At 36.9% G+C, this 20,558-nt stretch overlaps 1 protein-coding gene across 1 annotated transcript in view; it reads right to left on the bottom strand.

Moving 5' to 3' along the window:
* LOC105384996 (kinesin-like protein CG14535) overlaps nucleotides 1–20,558 on the bottom strand; it is a 204,091-nt gene that overhangs the window by 59,378 nt on the left and 124,155 nt on the right. The gene's annotated exons all lie outside the window — the stretch shown is intronic.

Below are 20,558 nucleotides of genomic sequence, written 5' to 3'. Positions count from 1 at the left end.
GAGTTTCAGGAGTACGTTTATTGATACATTCACGTGTGGTTCTCAATGCCGCGCGGGAGTGTGACGGTCCGCTGTAGGACGGGGTCAATTTAACAGTTTTCTATGGTTGCTGGTTTACTGAGATTCATTACAAAAGACACAATACATTAGGTATTGTTTTCTATTCTAGGAGGCAGTGAAGTTCCTGTACGTATTGGCTATCTCGAGTGGAACCTTAACGCACATTCCACATCATATTTTATAATGCATTAGACTGATATAGCGTTGGGTTGAATTTTGTTGGTTTTAAAAATTTTGAAATTAAAGGTGAGGTAGAAATCGATGTTTGTGTTGTGATAGGTCCTTATCTTGCTGTGCGATATCTGTTCTAATGCTTTGTATGAGGCAACCACATTGCCCAGACGGAATGCTAGATAGTAAAATAATACGATCGATAAATGTGACCATCAAATGAACGACACATGATATGTATCTTGATTAACCAATAGCAGCAAATAGCCTGTTGTTGTCAATCAGTGAGCTAAAACGCGATAGTGTGTTTACAGCTAATTGATTATACGAGCTATATACGAGCTGGGGCGATCCAGTATCTGTTTAGAGGCTGTTAGGTTTATCAGTAGGGCAATAAAGGTAACCATATATTATATTGGGTGTATAGGGTGGAAATTTATCAGTGAACTCCTCAGCGGTTGCTCAATGTATCTAATAGTATAATTCCGCTTGTAGAAACAGATCAAAGCGGTGATACAAAAACGATCACATTGTTATTAAGTTCAGGCCTTCTAAGTGCGATCTAAAGAGTATTTTAACCAAAGTGAAGCTACATCACACAATATTTTACAACAATCTGAAAATGAAGACCACCAACGACGCTTAAGAAGGTCGTTAAAGTCGAGGCTCACACATTTATTGGTCATTTCACGCGAAATTTAATGATAATGAAATATTATACGTCCGTCGCATCGCTCCTTTTATACCTAAATCAATGAATTATCCTTTATTTTTGTATATTTTAAAGGGGTAATAAAAAGAGATGAAAGGTAACACTTACCTCGGTAGTTCCTTGGCAGGACTGGATTGGGTTTCCTGGTGACTGAACGACGCCATATTTTTCAGACTCCGTAACCGCAATGTGTCTCTTTCATCGTTTAGTTTATTGCACTAGAAACTGTTATTTTTACGCACATTATCATCAGTTTTTCAGTATTAATGTCATTTATGATCCTGAAAATACATTAGGAAAAGTAAAAATCACGCGTTTTTATGATAAATTGTAGAGATTGGCAATATGTGAACTGTGCATGTGCATAGAAAATTAACTAACAAAAAGTTACCGGTAAATTTTTATACCATTTCTTTGTATAAATTGAGTTGTAATTGTATGTGTTGTATAAATAACAGTACTTTATTGCACCTTCATACCATATATTACATTATTTATTATTAATATAACGAAATTGGCAACAGTATACGCGCTTTCAGCGTTTTGATGAGCAATAAACCGTTTCTATTGGGTCTCGTTAAGCGAGAATTGGCGATGGATTTATTATGTTACTGCTAGTTAAGACGCAGATTACAGTAGGCGTAAAACTGGTTTAAAATACAGTTAATTTTAAGGTAAGTACAAATTTACTTTGATTGGCGCCGTTCATTTGACGTTTGTGCGTCAGACATCAAATGTATATGGAGAAATTAATGGAGGTCCTTATCCGTCCTACTCTCAGTTCAAAATAAATTAGTATTGATAACAATAGTAGAAAAAGGTACCTTAGTAGATATTTATAGAGAGTAGGTATATTGCAATCTTTGTATGCCTATGAGATTCCATTTTACGTTTTAAAGGTGATGGGTATAGCAGCGTAGTAATAATAATAATAGCTGCAAAAGCGCCGAATGAAACTTCCTTTTGTGAAGACGTTAAAAATTTATGTGCCAGCGCTGTTTTGCTTTATTGTTGACGCCGCTGGCGCCTCACGAATGTAAGGGATGTAATTAAAATAGCTACTAAAAGTGAGTTTTCAAACTTTATGTTACAAACTGAAAATTCACGCTTTTAAAGCGCTCGCGAAATAAAATGGTTTATTACCTCGGTTAGAAACCTTTCAGCTTTCGTAAATCTGAAACGAGTGTGTGGGTTTATTCAAAAACGGAAAAAAACACAGTTTTAATATGCATACTCTATTTACTTAGTTATTTCTAGTGTACTTGGTTTTGACGTTAGCTTTAAAACCTCCAAGATACAACGGAGCCCCTTAATAATCTTAAAATCATTACGATCGTGCCTATTTACCCCACAAGGCGGGCGGGTCAGGTCACCCGTATAAACGTTAGTCCTTCTTACTCGCGCCATATCTCCACTAAGCCTGCCGAAGGTCCTCCTTTGTCCGGCCAGGGTCACGTCTCCGCAATGGGGGTGAATTCTAATGAAGCCTGCTTATCATTCCAAATGACAGCCAAGTTTGTCTTCCGACCCCGCTAAGTTTAATTAATTTATGAATTAGCCGAGTTGAGTCGAGTTTGTCGAAAATTTTAATCTGTCAAATTTTGTCGCGCATTGAAATGCTTCTCGCGGATTCCAGTTATCTCGGAGTTTGTACTGCCGAAGTAAGAGTTCATTTTGATGTCGTAACGCTGATTGGGTATGGAAACAGAACTTCCTGCGGCATAATATAATTAATTAGGGAAATCTGAATATTTCCATACTAAATTGGTGTTAAAATTCTGTATCTACGTACGCATAAAACGTTTTCACTCCTTATAACATAGTTAGATAAATGGTGAAATGTTCTACATACGACCTTCTTAACTCTTGTACATAATAATATATTATTTTTAGTTTTCTGTATGGGCTTATGGCCGATTGAAGCCTCAGATCATAGCTGAAGTAACACGATGCCATTCTACTATTACTCGGCTACCATTACAAAGTGTAATGTGTACACATGACGCTGCTAACTCCAGATGCGCCCAGCCGCCTGGCTAGTGAACTGGGCCCCAACTGCAGTAGAATAAATTTTATCGTCACTCGCACTCTTCATAATTAAAACGGCGAGTTTGAATGATCGGATGTTGAAGGTGCCCTAAAAGTGTATTGGAGGTACAGTTGATCAAAGGTTGTCTTGAAAAAAACGTTGTTAGCGATAAGACCGCAATTTTTCTACCTATGTGTTGTAAATTGAGTTCTTGTCTGTGTACAAATAAAGAATTATAGAATATTCTTTATTTGTACATATAAGTACTATTATTTATTATCAGTCAGTTTCCTGACTCGATAAGTAGTCCTTTCAGTTCCTTACCGTCGGAATTATAAACAGAATTGCACCTGTTATAATTGTCTAATATGCTGTGATGGCATACATACATACAATTTTAATCTCTAGAAATAAAATATGACTCTAAACTCTAAACAATAATATTTATAAAAGTTATTCTTAACACAAAGAAAAACAACATGAAAAACTAAGCCAAAGGCGAAAATCACACAAGGAGTAATAGAATTAGATGCAAACACATAATTATGTATATGAGCGAAATGTTGCTTTATTGAAGGATTTATCTACCTTTTATCGTTTAAGTACTTTTATATTCCACGCAATCTTTCATTTTAAACATTTAACCGCTGCGAGCCAATTAGGAAATGGTTTGTGACAAAAAGCTATTCAACATAGCTTCTAAAAAAAGGAATCAACAACCAGTCTAGATACAAATAACAATACCAAAAGCCTTACCGAGGCGAAACCATCCATAACGAAGTAACAGTAACCAAACATCATGCACGATGTAATACAGATACAGTCCTGCGAGTCGCTACACCGCAGCTTTATGATTATTGCACTCCATAAAACACGGTCCCGCCCCTCGGTTTATGGATTATAAATTTCATTAGCGTATGTTGTCGGAGGTGCATTTATTAGACAACTGGAACCCCGCTATAGTGCCCTAAACTTTTATGAAACGATTTACATAGTTTTTATTTATGGAAAATATGCTAAACCGCTCGAAGTGGAGTTTGTTTTTATTTCAGGTTTCACAATGGCTCGTGTACAATTATTTGGCTATTCTGTGGATGGATTGAATGGTTATTTTAAAAACGCTGATTTGATGAAAAAATAAAGTTAGTATTTATTTTAACTCTAAACATTTGCGAACCCAAATCCACATACTTTAAAATTCTCACCAAACGCACAAAAGACAACAACAGTTTAAAACAATGTTTTCCATTTACACAATTAATTAATCCAATTGTTTCTGAAACCGCGGCCAGTGCGGGCAACTACAAACCACTCCATAGAATGAGTGACTCATTCAATTTGATTTGAATTGATTCAACAGAATTCACCAGATTCCATCCATTTGAATGCGTTACGCAGTTTATGGCCGGTAAAATGCGGTGGGCATTTACGAGGTACGTTTTACACTGATCAAAACAATCATGTTCACCACTAAGTGATACCCACACGGGTGTTTACGGAGGGCGTTACATTTAAGTAAAGGTAACACTGTGAAATTTAATTGCAACTAGGTAGCATTTTCATTTAAGTAATTTGACCAATTGTATTTTTTTAAGTTACAGATTTATAATGTAAAGGTCTAGCCCAAACCCTGATTAAATACCTATGCAAAACACGTGTGCAAGAATGCTGCCAACAAAGCGCGTATAATGCTGCCAACTTCACCACAACGACTTAGTGCTTACATATTTGCTTTAGTGAACGTGAATAATCCGAAAAAGTTTTTTAATATAGCACAGCACAGGGAAATTAAATACGCGAAATACGCTGCTCGTAGCGCGTAGTCGGCTACGGCGTAGCGGCGTAGCGCGCGGCGCGTGCTTCGCGCAGTACGGCCGGCGCGGTACTGCCACTGAACTTCAGTCGTCCTGCATCCCACATCCCTACGCCTACAGCTCTGAATAACCACCCCTCCATTTATGTGCGCCTAGTACCTCACGATGGGAAGCTGAAAATGTGAACCACGTGTTTCGTTAAATGACTGAAATTTCTTTTAGATACAGCATCTACAATAGATAATGTTAAATTTAAGCGCGTTTAGTTTAATATACAAAACATACATGTTTACATTATTTACTAAGCATTTTTATGGGTATTTAAGAAATCGTCTGTTTAAAGAACAACATTATTCTGTATCTATTATTATCTCGACTACAGGTACTGAAGCAGGCCCGGTAATAGATTTCTAACGACCGGCCGGTCCGGCCAAAGCGAAGGTGCATCAAAGGATTTGGCGATAAAGGATTGCAAATGAGACTTGAAGAAAATGGCGGATTTTCTTACTCTCCCTTAATTAGAGGGCAACTGTTTGTCCGAGTTCCGAAGCCGACATAATTACTTTGCCCTTATAAAATCTGAGCCTGTTCCCTAAGTAATTGCACAATTAGCTAAATTGTTTGAAACACCTCACCCGATACTGAGAGAACGGAGGGAAGTTCATAAAAAACTTCCTGGAGGCTTGTGAAATGGCTTATTGCGTTATGAAATAGTAAGTTTCAAACTTGACTTGCGAAATGTGGTAATTAAAGCAAGCAAGTTTATGATCCATTTTTTAAACCTTTCCTTTATTTTATTATTACCTCCTTATCGTCCACTGTTTGAAATGCCTAGACCACTGCCTCGGCCAAAGAGCTGGAGGGCGTCCCACTTTATGTTTACCTGTAAGTAGTTTCCACTTCAGATCTCATCACATAAAATAACCAAATTCATTTTCAGTTGAGTACATCATTCCAGGAATACTTCATCTGCGTACATCGCGACCTCATTTCAAATCCGTGTCATATTAAAATTCCTCTGGCCGCGGCAGGCGCCATCAAAGGCACCTCAGACATTCCCACGGCGGCGGCGGAACTTCGTATCAAATTATAAGGGCGGGCGAACACATGCCGCCCTAGTAGCTAGTAAAATCTGGCAGTTGGACACACGAAACTACGGACATAGTTTTGTAGAGAAGTGTGAGTGAGTACCTATTAGAATAGTTTTGGGCCGCGCGGTAATATAAATAAATGATCGATGGAGGGTTGTCGGAATCAAAAACATAAAGACAGACTAGACACAACTTTAACTTAGGCTACTTTTTGATCCATGATCCGCAACATGTGGTACCTATTTATTGTTTTTATTACCCACTGAATGGAACTACAAAAATTTATCCAATTCCAATACCAAATATCTCAGAAATACTTTTAGGCCCATATCCACTTCCACCAAGCTCCCTATTCTAAGCAGTCGGATGTTATTCTGAAGCGGCGTGCAGCAGTACGGGGTCACGTCTCCCCTTCAGAATTAAACGGGTCAGTGGACAGGTAAATATTATAACGTAAACAAATTCTACTCACTTTAATGCGCCATTGATATTTATATTCTAGAACACGGAAGGGAGCTCTCGAGGGTTACCTCAACCCCTCAAACGGCTATTTTTATAAGGTGTTTTTATTAGGAATCACAACTCAATGACTTTTTTATGGTGATAATGTAAATAGGTAAGTGTAATCGTATCTTATGTCGATACCCCTTACGTATTTAATGAAAATAACTGATATGATACGATAGAGGGTGAATTAAACTGTAATTTAATTAACCCTATAACGTGATAGTATTAATTTTCCGAAACAGGCGAGTTCAAGCACCTTTACCCAAAACTTTGTTGAGGCTACCGTACCTTATAAATGAGATTGTTTTCCTCATACGTCGGGCGGAACTAATCCTGCGCAGTATCTTAAATAGAAAACTCAATTAATGTGCCCAACAAGATATGATTCAAGTTGACAGCGGCCGCTGAGAGTGTATCAGGGTTAGGCTCGTACACACTGGGGGTCTGTCTAGCTTAAATACAATGGGGCAATGACAAAGTTCCATATAAAAATGGCCCCAATTTTTAAAAACATTTATTTTACAATTTGAACACAGTATTTTTTACTTTTTAAGTTGGTGATATTTGATGCGCTGTTAATTGTACTTGAATATTGCAGAAATCGTCATTAAGCTAGCTTTTTCCGAAATTTGGTTTAATGTCACTGAAACTTTTACTCGTGAGTACAAGTGTCGGATCTCTGCTGCGTTTACCACTACTCTATCTCGTTGCATTACGAGTATACCGATTGCCTGATAATTTATAGCTCTCGTTCATTCATTTTTCGTGAAGCTAGATTAACCTTCCTGTGTAGTAGGTACGTACTTACGTATATTTTGCGAACGTTTTTAAAATGATTGTTTACATTCAGAAGAAATTAGGTGACATGAAGAATAGGGAATATGCAAGAGGTTCAAATAAAGGTCAAATATTATTTATAATAAACTTTGTTATTTCATAACTACGCCTCCATCAATATTTTTGATTATAATTTATTTTTGAGCAAGTAAATGAAGTTGAAAAGTACAAAAAAACTTCGGTAAATTTTAACTTCAGAGAAACGTCACCCATTTTCTTTGGGCGGATGTGACGTCAAAATTCTTTATATATCAATCTCAGATTAATAACTTCTTTGCGTTTACGGTGGAAGTTAAATAAATGTCAAGTGTAAACAAAGAAATGTTAATGTCACCGAGTGTTTGTGATGCTCGTTGTGATCAGATACGATGGATCACATAAAAATTCTTCCAATAGATCCTAGCCTCCTATAACCTCTCCACTTCTTGTTTGATATGCTTGTTTGTTTGCAAAGTTTAGGACTTTTTATATTTTTTGTTGGTAGTGTATGGGCTGCCACTAGTTGTTCTTTTGTAATGAGCCGTAAACATTCGCTAGTCAACGAGCCACTCAAATATGCTCCATATTGCAACACAATAAAATTAAATTTGTATTGTAAGTATTATGACATGAACATCACACAAGTTGCTCTTTCTACTTTTAGGTTATAATGGCAGTCGTTAGTATATTTCAAAAGTTGTTATTTTTTTCTAAATTAAGTTATGGAAGAATTCTCGTAATCAGAAGAACTGGACACATTTAATTTATTACGCAGTATAAACGAGTAAACTGTGGCCAGCTGCGGAAAAGTTTTAATTATAAATAATATAATATGTATGTTATACGTTATTATTTTTGTAGAATTTAATTCGGGGATAATCATGTAGCATGTGAAAGAAAACATCGTGAGGAAACCTCAATATTTAGATTAAACACATTTAGATATGTAAACCCACCAATCCGCAGTGGACCAACGTGGTGGGAAATGGTCCAAGCTTAGGAAGGGGGTTTAGACCTTTGAGATATGCACAATGGTTCCATTCAAGAGAGCCAGGTGCAGGTTCTTACACCCCCACAGATAATAGAATAGAATGACCCACTAACCCTAGCCTCTCTTACTGAGAACCAAAGTTACAGTAAGTACTTACATACAATACATACTTTATATTCATGTTGCCATAATAGCGTAATATTGTGTACAAAGGTCCTCTGGTTTGCGCGCTCCCATTTCAAAAGAGCTACTAGTAGCTATTTACGAGCTCCCATTACAAAACAGCCACTGGGCACACTTTATTACCATTACAAAACAGCCACTGATCACACTTTATACACTTCCTTTTTCGTTTGTTACCATGACAACATTGGTTTGTTGAAAATACAAAAGTACTCTGTGATTACTTGATTAGGTAAAAAATCTATGCCGACTGACGGGACTCATTATTCTGAGCCGTGAAATTAAAAGATTATGACGTCACACCAGCCCGCCATCCTGACGGGAATTTCAAAGTGGTCGTGATGGTTGTAATTTTTTAACTTTCTTTAAAGTACCTTAAATTACTTATTTTGGCGTTGATTTTTTTTTTACTATAATAAAGTGATGTAAAACTATCCAATAAAAGTATAAAAAAAAAATATGCATATTCCCTATTGGACCGAGTAGTGGAAACGGCCGCGGAGAGGCCTGTGCTCAGCAGTAGGGAAAATGGTAAGCTGCTAAAAAATAGAACAAGTAAAGATTGTGTCCACGTTTTTTTGATATAAACAGAACAGCTGTTCTTAGGCTTTTTTAATAGGCATCTTTATAGTTCTGACGATTAAAAAAAATACCATAAAGGAAGTAGAATAATAATATCCATTAGTATCCAGTAGTGCATTATTTGTTAATTATTATAAATTTAATACTGTATTGCGAGGATGATAATGATAACCAGCTACACATAAACTGACGAACGTATACCTAGTAGGCGTTACTTTAATCCGTGCACTATAAATATTATGTTATATGTAATAATGAGGCCTTACGCTTCATCAGAGAGCTTGGCAAGCGCCTGAAGGAAAAAGGTCATGATGCTCGCTCTGGGTCGTTCCTGGTTCAGCGTATTTTCACTTTTTGGTTGGGCACTTTCGAGCCAGGAACGATACGAGGCGGTATCTTTGACTAGTTAGACTAAGTTTGAGGCGAATACTTTGAATTTGTAAAATTTTATCTTTTAGTTCAGTTTTCATAATTTTATTTACAATTAGGTTAGGCTTCATTAGTTAAATGTTAATTTATATTATAACCTTGAATAAATGTAAATTATTCTCCATAATAAAATATGTAATTTAGTCTATACTCTTTGTCGTGTTGGAGGTTGACCTTTAAATTTGCCATTTGAATCTGCCCTTTAGCGTTGGTAGAGAAAGTCAAAGGAGCTTTTGGGTACTGCATATCGTGTTACGGCAGACGAAAATCCTTTTAATAACAGTGACAAGTCTAATGATTATCCATTGTCATCCATTTTTATAAGTCCTACGCCTACAAATAACCGGTTTATAATCTTTTTTTTTAATGTGACAAACGCAACTTAATGGTTACTTCTCTAACTAGAAGATTTGTTCGTAAACCTATCAGTATTTTAGGGTGGACGTAGAATATATCTTCAATTTTAAACTTGTATTCAAACCTTGAGAACGATAAAACGTTTGCGAAAGTGGTATACAATCCGTTGCAAAGATCTCGGTTGACCTCGCTACAACAACGACGATTAGCTTAGGAGCAAATTGGTCGTTAATGGGTATTCCATCTGAAATTGCAAACCTGAATAGAGAATAACAGAAATTCAGTAATGTGCATTATTGTATGAAATAATTTAACAAAATAATTATATAAGGATACAATTACATACTTATTATTATTGCCTTTTTGTAGAATCTTACGATACATTTTCTTCATAGAGATCTGTCCTTAAATATAAAATGTCTACCCCACAAGTTTTTTTAAATAACAATTCTCCAGTGACATAATAATTATAAGGAACTGCAATGGCAGGTGGAGATTTTTCATTGCTCGCAAGTTTCGGAAATTGCATCGTATGTGCCTTTTGCTACAGAATTCTTCATAGGCATCCGTACGGATATCCTCTTAAAACACCACTTCCCAACTCCCTAAAAAAACAATAATCACTCATGCATCACAGCATAACATTTTCAGTAAACAAAACCGTTTCCCAGCCAGCAAACACGACATGCGTATGGAGACTAATATAAGTGGCTTCTTGTTTCGCATGTGGAGTAAGAAAATAGTAGTTTTGTCGCCTGCAGCTCGCGCCTCGGGGCTCCATTCAGAACTAAATGCTCAACAAACAGAGGCACATGCGGCATGAATAGCTGAGACGAGAGACTCTGAAGCAGACGACCGTTGCACCCGTGTCGCACTCACTACTCAATCCACGTAGGAGGGGTTACTCTATATGATGAGAAAAGACCGAACGAGAGCTGTCGTGCAATTTAAATACAACGAAATTGAGTCGTGGCTCGCGCAGCAACGCTCTGAAACTTTGTTTTTCGTTATGTAAAGTGACCCCCCGCCTCGGCTTATACAATCGCAAGCAATGAAAAAGTACCACCCAAAAAAACAACCGACAAACAGCTTATCTTCTAAGATATAGAACCTATGTAGCTTCATAGAATAAACACCTAGTTGGAAATATTCTGATGCGCTGTGACATGTAATTCAATATCGCAGACGGCGGCGTCGTAGTTGTAAGCCAGCCTGTCTGTTTTAAGAGTAATTTGGTGCTATGCCACTGGATCTTTTTCATTACCTGATATAACCCCTAGTTACTAATTCAAATAACTCTAAGCACTTTTGTCTTTACATTTCATGTCAGTAAAACTGATACTTTCCTCATAAAAGAATCTTAGAAGAATAATTTTATTAATTCATTTATGAATTTTGCAAACTAGGTACCTAATAAATAAGTAATTCAAATGAAATGTAGATTCGTAGTAAACTATACTGAAGGTCGATACCTAATCGCGAAATTTGATTTGAATATGAAATTACTTCCGCAAACGTTACAACCAAACTTGTTACGTTAAGTCGGAGCGGCGAAATTATCATCGCAACATCAAAATTCATAGCGAGAATATCGGAAATACCTTTCTATTTTGGTTTCAATCAATATCCGTAATATAAACGAGCTGTAAATACTTAATAAGGAGCCCCGAATGTCGATTGAACCGCAGAGCAAAAAAGAGAAAAAAGGTAGGAGAAGTAAAACGGCTTTCTTATTGGCTGTCCTTAGAACACATCGGGTAGAAGTGAAGTATAGATTACCTCTTGTTCACCTCAAAAAAGTCATGTCACGTTTTTCAATATCTTTAGCATTGTCTCATAAAGCTATAAAGGCGCTGAAAAGCTCATATCCTAAATATATTTCTTTATACCTACAAAAATAAAATTCAAATTTTATGTCCTATAATAATATACATACGAACAGAAGGTTTTTTTGTAGTTTGAAAAACTCTATTCTATAAAATTAGAAGATAATCCATCCTAAATATCTCTAATAATGAAGCATACAGTGGAATTGCAACTAAGCATAGGATAACGAGTACTACTACTGTATTTATTATTGTATGAACTAAGTATTTTTTCTTAAGAAATTTCTTTGTATAGTTTTTTACGTAGTTATGCTGTTTGTGTTTTTTAATAAATAAATAGGTAACCATAACTCTTCCACATATTTCCATGTTCCGGCGACGGGATCCAATTGACCTGATCGTTTCTTATTAAATTACGGGAACTCGGAGAAAAGTGGGAATTTACCCGTCATTGTTCCCATTCGGTTAGCGTAATCCATTTTTAATAGGGCCTCTACGATAGAATAGCGACGAGAAATTATTTGTCTGTGAACTGAAGAGAGAACTGAGAGAACACTTCATAGAAGATAAATTTTATATAAATGGGTTTGGGGCTTGCCGGCTTGCTATCAATGGTTAGCATAATTTTTAGAGCTGTCTGTTAATTTCTATCCCGGTATATTATTATTATTCTCTACGACATGTATTTTAATAGCGAGATTAATATATTATTATAGTACCCACCTACGTGCTCTCTCTTTTTTTTTTTTTTTTTTTTTTTTTTTAATAAATGATTATCACTCCACAGACTTTATGTCCGTGCCTTTTGAAGAGTGGTAATTTTTATGAGATAGTTTTTAATTCTTTTATCTACTTTCTACTCGGTAAGGAAGTTTAGTTTATATATATTATCTTTTATATATATTTATTTTGTCTTTAGTTTATATATTCTTTCTTTTATATATATATTGTTCTTTTTCTCTTTTTTTTTCACTGCTGGGGGAAAATCCACATGGACACCTGGGAAGAGGACCCAGGTAGTGTCGGGCGTTAACCGACTAAAAACCCCCAGCCGTGTATCTCATTATACAAGAATTTTTTTTTTCCTTTTTTTTTTTTTTTTTTTTTTTTTTTATTTTTTATTAATGGTTTTCAGAGTCACACTTACATTAGTAATGGCAACAAACTTAAGGAGGACAGGGCCAATGCCAGCTTTCTTCGGAGAACTTAGTAGACACCTGGCAATGGCTCGGCCCCTCAGTCGTTATAGGTCATGTTTTGCCTGATGTTAGTGTGTGACTCTGTTCTTAAAGATAACTTATTTTAATTGTTAGTTTTTATAATAATTATATAATAATCAATTTGGCCTATATTTTGAGCTCTTAACCAAAATTATATTTTATGTTTTATTCCGCCCCGTTATGCCTTCTTAACATTTCCCCAGAAAGTGCAATGACCTCTTCGTCTCGATTCTTAACTGCCATTTTTAGATTGTACTCGAGGATGCGTTTCTTTGGCGCTGTTATTGCCGTTTTAGCGAGGTTGCCGATAGCGTCCTCGGTGTCATCCGCATAGTAGGTGCAGGTGGTGGTGTGCCTCGACAGCGCCACTACTGCGTGAGGTACGCTATCATGCAGCTTTATTTTATCTTTTGTTCTTATGATAATAACGGATTCGTACGGTCAATCCCTGTGCTTCGTGTATGGTTAGGACGCGTGAGCCCATTCCTTCACCATACCCTTGGCTGGTCAAGGTCTCTTTTTCTTCCTGTGTATGCACCAGGAACAGAGTGTTGGTTTGGGATTTGGGAATTACTGCGTCTGTTAACCTTTTCAGCTGCAGGGATTGGATGCGCGCTGTGGCTGCGTATATGCCTGAGTATACTTCCTTTAGGGCGTATGCAACATCCATGGGGTTTCTGTATGAGCACAACAGCTCCTGGGTAATGTTTGCTACCAGTGTTGGGCGATTGTACCTAAGCTCGAATAGGTTCTCTCTGTCGATATATGGTAGCTGATTGATGTCTCCGATCAGAGCAATATCACAGGCACGAGACAGGTGGGCGGCCATTACGATTGCCCCGAAATGGTTCATCAGGGCTTCGTCAATTAACAGGCGTTGGCATCCGACATGTTCTCTAAAGCCGTTTACCAGGACTGATGCCATCGTACGCACCCTAGTTCTGACCATGTCACCAATACGATGCGCTAGCCTGTTTCTTATGTCGATGGCCGCCTCAGTTGTTGTTGTGATAATGGTGTCTTTGCTCACATCGAAGTTATTTATCACCCAGGTTGTCTTCCCACATCCAGGTACCCCGTTCACCCAAGTGATAGTGGGCATCGTCCAGTGATTCCAGTTGGTGTTGATGGTTTCCACTTTTGCTAGGATTTTATCCTCTAGCATAATCCTGGTGCACTGGGCGACGACCACTATTTGGTTGTTGTGTGGGACAGTAAATTTTGAGGAGTTGCATTCCCAGGGTACAAATCCGCTTTCCTCGCTGTAAGCCGCCATATACGCTCCAGTCATTTTGCCTCTGAGGACGTGCTCTCTCTTATCCAGGTCTTGAAGCTTAATTTATTGTTTACATTTTATATCAATTTCTACTTAAAAAAAACTTTTGTAAGTACATACATCTTTTTCACATTCATTGTAATTTATTAGAATGGTATGAGTTGCATGGCAATCTTGTTCGTTTTATAACATACTGTTTAAATTATTTAACTATATCCTCAAAATAGAACGAATATATACTATAAATTAAGCGCACTTCATTACCACAACCGCTATCTCAACACTCGATACATAAAGTACGCGAGTGCGTTTAATCATAATATATTATGTTGCAGTCAAATAGTCGTAAACCGCCGAATCGGCGAATGTCTATAAAGAGCTGAGTAGCCGCCGACGAGGCACCATTAGCCCTTTATGTGGCGCTGTGATTGATTCCCGTTGATTCCAGTTGTAATGGTCTGCTGATTGACTGCGACTTGCTTGTGTTAAGGAAACGGTCTTGAAGTGAAAGCAGTGGTGATTTGATTGTTTTAATAGTTTTTTAAAATAAATGTATATTGCTATTTTTATATTCATTTGTCGCCAATGGTAGAAGAAAGAGATACATATGGATATAAATATTAGCATTAGTAGAGATGATTTTATAGTTAAGTATAAAAATATTTTTCACAATTAAATTAATCTACTCGTACTAGATATTAGTAGTACATTACATTAACATTGATTTAATGTTATCATCGAAAGCTCATTGTGACATTTCATAAATTCAAACTCAAAAATTGTGTTTAAAAATATCGATGTCAAAATAAAATATATGAAAAAGCATTTTTTTATTTGAAATCTGTCCATGAGCCTACGATACTATTTACACCAAGCTGATCTTGCTCAAAACCTATAATGGATCCCAAACTAATAAATATTAAAACACTTGGAAAGGAAAATCCTCTTTCTAAGTTTCAAGTTTTAGTCTAAGTGATAAGACAGTGTTTTGTGGAACTCCAACTTTAGGTATGAAGCGGAGATCGAGAGAACACGCTAAAAGTTTCAGAAATAAAAGTTTTACACCGTTATTGGGTTAGACGTTTTCGTGGGCTGTTTTGTAAGTGTTTTGTTCCGGGATTTCAATGTAACTGTAACATATGTGTTAGAAAAATAAACATAGTTTCCTTTTTGTATCACCTCTTATAGATTCAGAACATCTGTGAGATTTTAATTGTTCGTGATTGCTTATGTTTGGTTGTAGCAAAAAAGTTTTGTTTGAGTTTGAATGCATTTTATATCATGAAGTTTATTTTTTGTCTATAATTGTACACATAAATTTTGCGTATTTGGCTGTCACTCCTAAACGTTCATTTAAAAGAGAAAGCTCATAAACAGTACCAGCGTCGACGGACGAGCGCAAGTAAACGCACTCTTTATTGCACTGAATTTACGCAACGACGTTAATCTCAGTGATAAATGTATTCAAATAAGTTCATAAAAATGCAATAACTGGTAAAAGCTCGCTCGTAACATGTGAAATCTTTATTGGATAAGAATGTTTTGTGAGTATGAATGAAGATTTTTATTTCTGAAAAAACTTGTAATATTTAAATTTATTAGAATGTTAAAAGTCATATTAAAAGTATTTTACATGTATAAAAATGCTCGATACACAAGTCACACAAATATTGAAATCCTTTTTGAGCGGCTCATAATACGAGGAGCATTTAAAATCAATACCAGTGCCAGTAGGTAGGTACCCACGGATTTAAAAGCAAGAGTCGACCCGAAATCCCTGCAACTTCTAAGCATTTTCGAGTAGACCCTTAAAATCGGGGGACACTTTTGCAAATTTCCCTAAAATTGTGAGCAACAAATGGGGCTGAGGCAAAAACTTACTTTCACTGAAGTATGCTTGCGGCGTGAATCATTGTCACAAATTTATGGTTCATAGTAGGTACCGCCGAGGCACTCCGGGCAGGGTGTAGACCTGTTGGGACGTCTTTATGTACCAAAGTTTGTTTAATAATTATGATTCATCAATACACCAAGCAACTGAACTGCTCTGTTAGCATTAATTGTAGTAACACAATTAATATAAGAGTACTGTTTGTATAATACTTGTGGTATAATCATAATTATTGTAATTTTACCATACCCTTACTGTGAAAACAACAACGGCAAATCAATATTAATGGTTTACTGTGTGTAATTTTACGAATACTTAAGTGAATACATTTAAAATTTAAATTTATTAAGTTTTCGCAATATCATTTTGTAAATTACGCGAAAGTGTTGAAAAACTGTATTTCGAAAAGTGCCACTCTATCATTATCCGATACTTACGTGATCAATTTAAATTGGCATCATGCTACCCGTCACTTACACACCTGCTTAAAAAATGCATTCATTATATTTTAATCAGCTTCAAAGGTCATTTGAGTAAAACGTGTCCTTTCGTTTAAAACCAAACCGCCATTATTGAAAATAAGTTTTACTCATACATATTTATAAATGTGACCATACATGGGGTATAATTCCGATTGCATTGTGGTTACTGAAAGAAAGGTGAATATATGTAGAAAATTATAAGAAAGAAGAGACGTACATGCTTATTGGCAGGCTGCATAATTCCATATGCACTGAACTACACAAAAACGTGACCTTAGGGGCATTATTGTCACCGAAGCACGAGGGTCCAATCCTGAGGACCCAGTGGGTCTCGCACCGGATCCTGGCGTTGTTTTTGCCGGCGGCACCCAAATCTCGCTGATAATCCTGCGCTGTAACAAATACTCCCGGATTTGCGACGACCCCGCCGGGGCGCGATAAACAGCTTGCCGCTATCGGGACCGCTTTATAAAAACTAAATACGCCACTGCACACGCTTTTAGAATTAACACTGAAATGATAAGGTTAGTCGTTTCGTGTTAGTTAGTATTTTTGGGGAAACTCTAATTTTTGTGGAGCTTTTAGTGGGAAATGAAAACCTTCCATATTAGTTCATGCTTTCATTTTTGTTTTGTACGATGACAGACCATAATGATCTGGCATTATACTGAGGACTTAAGATTGCTAACTTTTATTATCAATATTATCATTTTAAAAAAGGGCAACTACATAATTAGGTATTTTCAATAAACAATGCCACAATAACAAATGCCACTAATTAAAAACAAAAAACACAAACAAAAACACCAATCTTCGGCAAACGAACTGCCCACTACAAACCCCTAAATACTTCGGGAAAACAGGACACAAACAAAATAAAAGTCCTGTTAATCGAAGTGCAGCCGTTTGTTACTGCCGACGGGAAATGGACAAATCAGATTATTTCACCCGCTATGAGCCGTAGATAGCTGCCCTTCCGAAACCTCTAGCTTAAGAAACGCGAAGTTACAGGGCTCTCCTGCGTAACCGCAACTCTATCTCGTTGTACTAAACGTACCGATTGCATGCGATATCTAGTTCGTTGGTTTTTAGTTGAGGTGGAGTAACCCTCCAGGCCGACGATAAATTAAGACTTGCCTGCTTAGACCCCGTCACCGGCGTCGCGAGGGCGAGAGGCACTATGGGGAAGGTTCACTGTAGCCATTTTTCACTCGGACTTTTAGGCTCTTATGGCTGTTGTACATCTGTAGGTTTATGTATTTATAAGTAGGTAATTAAATATTATCAATAAAATTCGAGGGTTTACTGCGAGAATCGAGTACTTCATCACGACCCCACTGCTGGGGCACGGGTCTCCTTCCAATGAAGGAAGGGTTTAGGCCTAGTCCACCACGCTGGCCAAGTGCGGGTTGGTGGACCCCAACACAAGCAAGCTTGTGCTGAGAGAGTTGTCGGGTAAGTGGGCAACCCGACTGTCAGATGTTTTCAAGCGGCCCGAAGGCCTCTGACTATGCTTAAGGGGATCCCTAAAGCTAAAATGCTAAAGTCGGCTTGATATACTTGATTAGATTGGAAAAACGGTAGCTTCTATCACATTGATAAAAATATATTTTGTAGCAGAGGGTATACTGAACATGTTAGTTGCTTATAAATTGGTGCAGGATTATAATAAGTATGTTAAAAAAAATTGCAAACACACCATGTCTTTTGCAATTTTTTGACTTATTATGAAAAAACCCTCGAAATCAGAGGGCCCATTTTCATGGAATCTTATATATATGTGTAGGTAATTAAATTCTTAACAAAGTTACCTTAAAGAGTTGGATTTAATGGACCAGAAGTCAACTTTTTTTGCAAAAAACTAATAAATTCCGGTTTAAAAATGATGACACCGTGACAGATTTCAGATTTCTTCAGTCGTCGCCCTGGTGGCGGCCTGTTAGGAGCGATACCCACGCCATTTTATTTTTTATCAAATATTTCACAAAAACTGATTAAATCAACAAATTATGACTACAAGTATTATAATACATATGCATTTGCTATGGAAAGTTAATTTTCTAATCATTTTAGATGCAGAAAAGCCGAAAATTCTTAGAAAACATTTCGCCTTTTCGATTTGTTTACATTTTTTACTATAGAGTTACAGATGCATAGATAAAGGTAAACATTGCACATAATGACACTTATTAGATTCTCCGAATAAGAACTATACGGTCAATGCAGTATGCCAAAGCGCGAGCCTGTTTATATTCTGAGGGGTAATTTATTTTATTTTAACGGTTGTGTATGGTAGGTAAGCTACACAATATACAGGGTGTTGAAAAGTAAGTTCATAATTTGTTTTATTTGAAACCAAAAACCGTAGTTAATTAAAAATATATATATTTTAAGATGTGGTAGTCTGTACACTACAGGTTGTTAAAAATAAGTAGGTAAGTATTTTTAAAAATTGAAGATCTAAAATTTACATAATTTTTTAAATCTATTTAACAAGCTTTGCAAAAAAGCGGTTAAGTGCGACTGTATCTCGCCATGAAAAAAATGAAATGTTTACTGTAGCTATGAATTTTATGCGTTACAAGTGGAATAAAATACCGCATAATAGTATGTACAACTATGTAAGAGCCTAGTTTTTTAAAAAAAACTCATAAGAAAATATTAAATACACAGGTTTTTTAACCCCTGAAGGAAATAGAGGGGTGTTATAAGTTTAAAGTAAGGGCTCAATTTTTTTTTTTTTAATTAGGGTGATAGGTAATGTATATTTTTAATGATTTTTTCAAATAGATAAATGTTATACCATTTTTAAATTGCCATAAAATTACCTATAGTTATAGTTATAGAAAAGGGCAGGGCTACCAGTGCCCATTCGCCACTGCAACCTAAAAGATCTATAAATTATGACTCCCCATGCCGAGTCTCACTCTACAGGCCCAGGTCTTTTATAAACCTGATATTACCTATACAGGATGTTGCAAAAAGGGTATACTGTGCCGAAAGGGTTTGACTCAGGGGTTATTCTGAACAACTTTTGTTCTCCAAGTTTTGGAAATTCTCGAAAAATAAATTCGGTCTCTATAGTAAAAAGTCACGTGATCGAATAAGTTTCTATGTAAAAGGTTTTGCTACGTGAATTTTCAAAATTGTAGAAGAAAAGTGGATCAGAATGGCACCTAAATCCACTTTTGGCTAAGCTTTATACCCTTTTTTGAATACCTTGTATAAAATATCGTCAGCGTCACCTTAGATCGTAATCATCGTAACTCCTCGTGACCAAATTTTAGAGGAGACAAAAATACTGTTTTATTTGTAGTTCTAGTTGGCATACTACCCACCTAAAGTTTTTTTTAACTAGCCTAAAAATGATTTGTTTAGACAGTCTATCTTCCTGTTCAACCGCAGCCTGAGTGCCAGTGACTCAATGACTGAAAGGAGGCCATTAGTGCTCCTAAATAAATAAAGCAGGCCTGTAGATTATCTTTCAGTGTACCGACACATCTGATTGCTGTAAGAGCCTGATAAGCTCTTCGAACGAGTCATACCTCTGTGGTGGTACGGTTTCGACCTTTCGGACAGTCAGTTTGGCATCCGAAATGCGGATTTGAATAGTGGGTACAATACTTTGCGTTCGTTCACTGTCGGAGCAGGATAAGAACCACGGGCGAGTTGTTGCGCTGGCTGTTTGCTTAAAAATAGTAACCGCGTTCAACTCTATCCCCTAGAGGGCGAACCTTTAGGGCGGCTCTTGTATACCATCACTTGTCTTCTTATCTGCAGAAAATTGACAGAGGTCATACGTGTCTAACAAGTACATTAAGGATGCGAAAAGAGAGGGTTTGTTTTCACTGAAGAAGTTCAGTTGCGGAGTTCCACAGCGGTAGGTCTTGGACCCCTCTGCTGTGGAACTTGGCATACAACGCGGTCCTGCAAATCAAGCTCGCCAACGGCGTTAGCACAGTGCATTTTTCTAATGTCACACAGGTCGTGAGGTAGGCTGAGAGCCTCCTTCGGGGATGACATCCCAATGATTCATTACGAAAAAATTGCTGCAGCTGTGCTCGCCATGCAGTGCATGGGCTACTTCCGAATCTGGGGGGCTGTTGCAAAGGAGTCCGTTG

This window comes from Plutella xylostella, chromosome 12, assembly GCF_932276165.1.
Source record: "Plutella xylostella chromosome 12, ilPluXylo3.1, whole genome shotgun sequence".
Lineage (NCBI taxonomy): Eukaryota > Metazoa > Arthropoda > Insecta > Lepidoptera > Plutellidae > Plutella > Plutella xylostella.
Note: the sequence above shows the minus strand (reverse complement) of the source record. Positions and strands in the feature narration are given on the sequence as shown.